The following is a 7,641-nucleotide window of genomic DNA, read 5'->3' as shown; positions in this document are numbered from 1 at the left end:
CTCCCTCTAACTCTTGCTCCAGCAGAAGCTCACAACCAAGCACTTGATCAGAGAACGGTAAGAAAATATCCTTCCTCTTCTTTTCCTTCTCATTATCGTTTAATCTCTGTAACTCTCTCATAAGAAATCTACTTTCTTCATCTGAAACTCCCTCTAGTTATTATCACGAATGGAGTCGGGTGAAGAAAGACTCAATCAAAAATAACCCACGACCCTCTAAGAGACAAAGGAACTCAACGGTGAGTGAATCGAGTTCAATTCGAAAATTTCAATTTTCTTTGATTCTTGGTGATTTCAACATGTTTTCATTAAATTGATGTTTGATTTATATTATGGAATGAATTTTGTGAATTTTAGGTTTTAACATGTTGAATTTTGATGAGTTTTGAATGTTTTTATGGAATCACGAGATTCGTATCGGACCAAATTAATTTCGGTCTGAAATGAACTGAGAACTAAGATATGAAAAATGTGAAAATAAATAAACAATAAATTTTTGAAATAATAGTAATATTAATAATAATGATAATAATACTAAATAACCATAATAATAATACTTTGAAATTAATAATAGTAATAATAATAATAATAATGCTAATGATGATAATGATAATAATAATATTAATAACGACAAGGATGATATTATTATAATAATAATAATAATAATAATAATAATGACGATGATGATGATCATAATAATAATCAAATAATAATAATAATAATAATAATAATAATAATAATAATAAATCGGTCTGAATGGACCGGCCTTAATAATTCTGATCAAAGCTAATTAAAATAAAATGAATTCGAACACGGTCTGGATCGAAACAGATATAGTTCAGACCAAACCAAATCTAAAAGTAAAATGCGAAACTACGGGACAACCCGACTTGGTAATCTGGACGGACCGAAACCTAATTTGAACAAATTAAATATAAATGAAAAAAAAAGATTTGGGGACGACCGCCCGAAGCAAAAAATTTTAATACTCAATTTAACTTCTACAGACCCAGAGGTTCTCTAGGAAGTTCCCTACCTATCATCCAATCGATATCCACTACCCGTAGCCTACAAGCATAAACCCGAGGTGAGTGAATTCGAGTTTAATTCGGAAGTCTATTGACATGGGGTTTTGGGTTTTGAGTGTTTCATGATTGATTGATGGTTGATTCATGTTCTAACTGAAATAATAATTTTTGTGAATTACCCGTAACAAATCATGTGTGCTGGTGCAAATTTGGCGAAAAGTGAAAAATTACCGAAAATACGGGCCAGACCGGACCCCACGTAGTCTGGACCCAAAGTAAATGACAGGTAAGGTTAAAAACCACGGAATGAACCGAACTGGTTATCCGGCGGACCGAGACCAGATAGGTCATACCAGGGGTACAATTCGGTAATATGAATGGAAAGACTCAAAAAAATATATAAATAAATATAAAAGACTACGCAAGCGGAAATGCATGTATAGTAAATAAACTATATAAATGCGTGTGACTGGGGTAGCTGGCATGAAGTTAACGTTAATTCGAAAGGGTTCGGATTAACGTTTAGCGCATGATTGTAGTACCGGGCGTTTGTGATTGAATACACGATGTTTTCGAGATTGCGTCCCATGAGCCATCCGATCCTGGTCGGATGTCACCCATATGGGATATGATTGTGAATGTGACAATGATATGATCGCGTCAACGTCCGAAAGATAGGACGGTTATGGGCACACCGATGACTTGCGTAGATAGCCGATTATAGTCGGTACTATTGCGTGATGAGGAACACACGGTTCTTGGAACCGCGCCAACGTTTCCGTTAGCGACGGAGCGGACCCCCGGGGTATGAGTATCCCGAAGATGAGGCATCACACATACCTGAGATTCGGGTAGACTGGGGTCTCCCCAGGAGGTGGTACGGACTTACTCTGCCAGGTTCGGGCACGAACCTGACAAGTATTTCCGTGGTGGATGGTCAGCGAGGGGGAGTTGCAGCGATGGGCTCTCCCGTTATAGTCGATGACGTCGGTAGTAGCCGACGTCTGGCGAACTCCGGTATTGAGAGGTGACATCAATGCCGGAGTAGGGTGACACGTCTAGCATCGAGAGGTGACATCGATGCTAGGGTGGGGTGATGTGTTTGGGCGGAGAAAAATATATTTATACCGGATCCGAGTGGTTGCGGAGTAGATGGATTCCGAGGAGAGAGGTGGTTGTGCTACGCACATGGGGAGTACATTACCTACGCATGGTGCGCGTAGAGACGATTTGACGGACTCTGTCCTGCGACTTGTCGTACAGACTTGATTGTGATTGCTACATGCTTATCATGATTCCATGTTTTCGATTCCAGTTTATTAGAATATTAATATATATATATATATATATATATATGTGCTTTCCCTGGCACCATGAGAATAGAACTCCGGGTTACGCCCGAGTTCACTCTCTAAGCAATTAGCTTAGGACGTTATTACGCAACGTTTCAGGTCGTGAGCAGCAGTAGCCGAGGAGCGGACATCGGAGACCTGGGCAATGCACCTCTACCGATCATGTATAATTACGTATTTTGATACATTTATAATTGGGAAACGGTTTGTATTATATCGGTGGTAGACTTTCGCGGTTTGTAATAATTTTATCACTACCACTCGACTATGTATAATTATCTCCAGAATAACGTATCATATATGTGTATGAATGTTTTCTCCGCTCAACTCTGGAAAGAAAAGTTTTAAATTCCCGCGGATTTTTGGAAATTGGGTTTTATTTTAGTTGTCCATGTGACACAACTCGTATTGCGGGATACGGGTTTCGGGCGTTTACAACAATTGTCCTGTTGCCGAATTCTTTTTTTTGGATTCCACTCTCCAAACCAATACATCACAGAAATGATAATTTAGGAGATTAATCTCCTTTGTTCTCGCTGAAACATTGAAATAAATTGTTGTTATATATATATCTTTATATGATGCATAATTAATGTATATCTAATTTTTATTTATTAATATCTAAATCTTCAAGTTTATCATATTTGAATAAGTTTGGGAGTCTTTTTTAACATATGTTACATTAAGCATGTCTATTTATCTTCTATACAATAAAAATAACTATGGTCTTCTATCCTTAGTTTTCTTAAATTTTGAAATAAATAAAATGCATTAGAATTTGTTGGATATTTTGTTTGGTGATTTGCTGTGAATATGAGATACCTATGTAATTGTGTGTTTAAGTTTAAAATCATCATAAATACCAATAATTTAGAGTAGAGACCTATGTTTGGACCTAGATTTTTTATGAGTAACCTTATTAACTTGGAAAAAAACAATTAATAGATATCTATGTTTGAACAAATGTTAAATTTGTTTACAATTGTAATGGAGATTTTTGTCGTAGTATTCATACCGTAATGGAGATTTTTGTCGTAGTATTCATTTTTTTTTTATTACACTTTCGAGAATTGCTTCTTGTTTCACCCTTTGCAATTTGTTTTCCATACATTATCTCTCGTCTTCTTTTTCTAGCCTCTGATGCTTCAACTCCTTAAAAATTCAATTGAAATATTAAAATAATGAGGTTATTTACTTGTGAGTCTAAACTTAAGATAATGAATTCTCAACTTCAAAACTCTCATGCTTTTTTGTTTTTTATTTGAAATAATACCTTTACTTGGGTAAAGGGCGTTTTCTGTAGTAATGGTTGACGGAAGTGATTTTGAAGCCACTGGGGTTATTTGGGTAACGTAAGAAAGATAAATGTTAAAATTATTCAGATGGTAAGATGATAGATTACATTAAAGGAGGAGATGCTCAATGCAAATGTACCTTCATGGTTGAATGATTTTTGAATAAAATCCAGTTGCGATAGAGAGAGTAAGATACACTATTCTCGGAGGAAAACGGTCGAACTTTTGACAAAGTTGTTTGTTGTCCTGTTAAATAAATGGAACATAAATATTAGCATAAATAAAATGAAAATATAAAAGTAAATGGACCTAGAATTATATATAATGCTTGGCTTGATTAAGGATATATATATATTTACTGAATTGGACATGGTATTTGTGGTAGAATAATCAATAAATACCTATATTAATTTTCCCTCTTTTCATTGTTTCGATTTTAAATACTTATATATATATAACACGAACTAAAGTTTTGCCCTCGCTAGGAAACTTAGACATTGCAAAAGCTTACAATGTTACAATAAGGTGTTTTAGTATATTCATAATAATATTGGCCGGAAATAATTGAATTTGGATAAATACAAATCTGAGTTAACTTTTAAATGAGAAAGTTTTTGACAATCAAAATTGATAGTGTATAGCAAGTGATGAAAATTTTCTGCAGTTCGAAGAAATTGGATCTCAATATTGTGTAACTGTAATTAGAAAGTAAATATATATTGGGAAAATGATATTCTTCTACATTTTTTTTTGGAAAAATGTGACGTTGTCTTACAATTTTTAATATTACAAATATCTACATTTACTTTCAATTTGTTGTCAAATGTCTACACGAATTTACAAAATCAATTGAATTTTCCATCCAAACAGGAACCACGTGGAATTCGATCGATTTTCTTAACAATTTTGCTGATATATACGACCACTTCAGATATTTTTCCAAATCAACTACCACATTACACTCTTTTTAAAAAAAAAAACTTAAAACACATATGAAACCCAAATTTATCCCACAACTATCATATATTTTTTTGTAAAAAGTAATTAAATAAATTGAAAGAAAACAAACCTTGGAGGTTGATTCCAGGGATTTATAATAATATTGGTCTAAGTAATTGAATTCAGATACTTACCAATTGAGTTAACCGTTAGATAACAAAACTTGGTGACGATCCAAAATGACAGTGAATAGCAAGCAACGACAAATTCCTACAATTCAATGAGACAATATTTCAACATGACCGGAATCTAGGGAATTCCAAAATAAGTATATATTTAATATATTTGGCTGGTTGATTCATTGTTATCAAATTCAAACCAGAATAAACCTTCTAATCATATATTAAAAACATGATAAATGGAAAACATTTTAAATCAAAGAAAAACTGAACGTGTATGACATATGTGTATATATGTATATATATAGATGCATACAGCAGTGATATATAGGCAAGAAAACATGGAAAGAAGGCAAACCTTCGGAGGCAAAGATTACATGGAAGAGATGAGCGAGACAAATGATCATCGGACCATTATTTTATCTTGTGTGAAATAGAGTGAGCAGCTCATTTAACGTAATACCACCATTGAAATTCATTTCCAAAACATATGTAGTCAAATGTGTGAGTCAAAGAATGCAAAGTTTGTGTTAGTTATTAGAGTTATTCGTTGATGTATACGAAGGATAATAAATACATTTAAAAATGGTAAAGTATAAGGTATTTGGAAGGCTTACTTTTATTATTATTCTTCATCAGTATATATACACGAGTATATCAAATATAGTTACAACAACTTCCCTAACTTAAGGAGATATCAAATATATACAAGATATTGAGGATATCTCTAATACGCCCCCTCAAGTTGGAGGTTCGGAAGAAACGCCAATCTTGACGGAAAGATCACGAAAGGATGAACGTGGAAGCGGCTTGGTCAAGATGTCAGCAAGTTGATCCTTAGAACTAACATGAGATACTCGAAGAGAGCCATCATTCACTTGGCTGCGAACAAAGTGATAGTCCAACGCAAGATGCTTCATGCGAGAGTGAAAGACAGGATTCGCACAAAGATATGTAGCGCCTATATTATCACAGAAGATAGTCGGGACTGAGGGCAAAGAGTAGCCAAGTTCATGGAGAAGAGAAGAAAGCCAACGTAACTCTGCCGACGTGTTGGCAATCGAGCGGTACTCGGCTTCAGTGGAGGACCTAGATAAACCCAAAAGCTTCTTGGATGACCACGAGATCGGATGACGACCAAGATAAACTATGAAGCACCAGTGGATTTGAAGTCACTAGGGTCGCCGGCCCAATCCGAGTCACTGAACGCATGAAGTGTCGGGGTATTGTCGGAGGAGAAGAAAATGCCCGTCGACCGAGATCCGACAAGAAAACGAAGAACTCGTTTGGCGGCTGCCCAGTGTTCATCAGTCGGACAATGCATGAATTGAGAAAGCTTGTTGACGGCAAAACTGATATCTGGCCGAGTAAGAGACAAATATTGCAAGCTGCCAACAACCATTCTGAACTCCGAGGGGTCCGACAACGGCGAGCCCGAGTTAGGGGTGAGACGAGAGGTAGAAGTCATAGGGGTCGTTACCGGTTTGGCGTCATGCATGTTGGTCCGAGCTAAAAGATCATTAACATACTTGCGTTGGCAAAGAAACATACCCTTGCTCGAACGAGATGCCTCAATCCCCAAGAAGAATGACAAGGCTCCAAGGTCCTTAAGAGAAAACTGAGAAGCAATACCGGCTAGAAAGTCCCGAATACGACGCTCACAACTTCCCATGACAATGAGGTCATCCACGTATACAAGAATAAAGAGTTGAACACCAGCGTCTTTAAGAATAAAGAGGGATGCATCAGCCACCGAATTTACAAAACCAACACCAAGAAGGTAAGTATGAAGTTCAGAATACCAAGCCCTCGGAGCTTGCTTGAGTCCGTAGATCGCCTTTCGAAGTTTGCAAACAAATGTAGGACGATCCTTATCAACGAAACCCGGAGGTTGTGACATATATACTTCATCAGATAAGTGACCCTGAAGGAAGGCATTGTTGACATCAAGCTGACGAATATGCCAACCTTTGGAGACGGCAAGACTCAGCACAACACGAATTGTAGTGGGCTTGACAACCGGACTGAAAGTCTCTTGAAAATCAACTCCGGGACGTTGGTTAAACCCCTTCGCAACTAGACGAGCCTTGAAACGGTCAATAGACCTATCAGGGTTTTTCTTGATCCGAAAAACCCACTTGCAACCAACCGTGTTCGAAACACCTACAGACGGAACAAGCTCCCAAGTACCATTACGAACTAAAGCATCGAACTCATCACTCATGGCTTGTCTCCAGCGAGAATCCGTCAAAGCTTGAGACATGTCGGTTCCCTGAGAGAATCCGCAAGAGAAGCAACTAGAGTCAACTTACGAATTGGCTTCACAATGTTATTCTTACCCCTCGTAGTCATGGGATGCCGGTTGCGTGAGGGAGAAGGAACCAAGATAGCTGATTCCATCGTAGATGGTAATGAGGATGGAGCCATGGAAGAGCCTCCGGTATCAGTCATCGGTGACGGGAAAGCATCATCAACTGCCGAGGGTGAAGGAGCATGACCCGGAGGATCACCAAAGGAGGCAAGGCGGGTCGGCGGAGAGTATGGGGTGACACGAGAAATAGGTGGCTCGGAGGAGATATAAGAGGAATCAAACGACTCGGGTGAGGATGGCAAGACAGACATGAGACCACCACCACAAAAAAAATGGTCATTTCCAACGGGTAAATCCGTTGGAAATGGCCAAATTTCCGTTGGAAATTAACGTTTCCAACGGATTTCCAACGGATTTATCCGTTGGAATTTCGTTGTTAGAAATCGGTGTCCGTTGGAAAACCGTTGGAATTTTCAACGGAATTTCAACGAATTTTTCCGTTGGAATTTTCCAACGGATTTCCAACCGGCATCCGTT

General features: G+C 37.5%; 1 long non-coding RNA gene across 1 annotated transcript; it reads left to right on the top strand.

The window, feature by feature from the left end:
* LOC104804693 lies at positions 1-2,537 on the top strand. Its single transcript, XR_770379.1, has 3 exons — positions 1-57; positions 158-239; positions 2,480-2,537. It is a non-coding gene; the product is annotated as an uncharacterized LOC104804693 (long non-coding RNA).
* The last annotated feature ends 5,104 nt before the right edge of the window (positions 2,538-7,641 follow it).

The sequence above is a fragment of the Tarenaya hassleriana genome, unplaced genomic scaffold, assembly GCF_000463585.1.
Source record: "Tarenaya hassleriana unplaced genomic scaffold, ASM46358v1 Cleome93, whole genome shotgun sequence".
Lineage (NCBI taxonomy): Eukaryota > Viridiplantae > Streptophyta > Magnoliopsida > Brassicales > Cleomaceae > Tarenaya > Tarenaya hassleriana.
The sequence above is the reverse complement of the archived record's forward strand: the minus strand, read 5'-3'. Positions and strand labels throughout refer to the sequence as shown.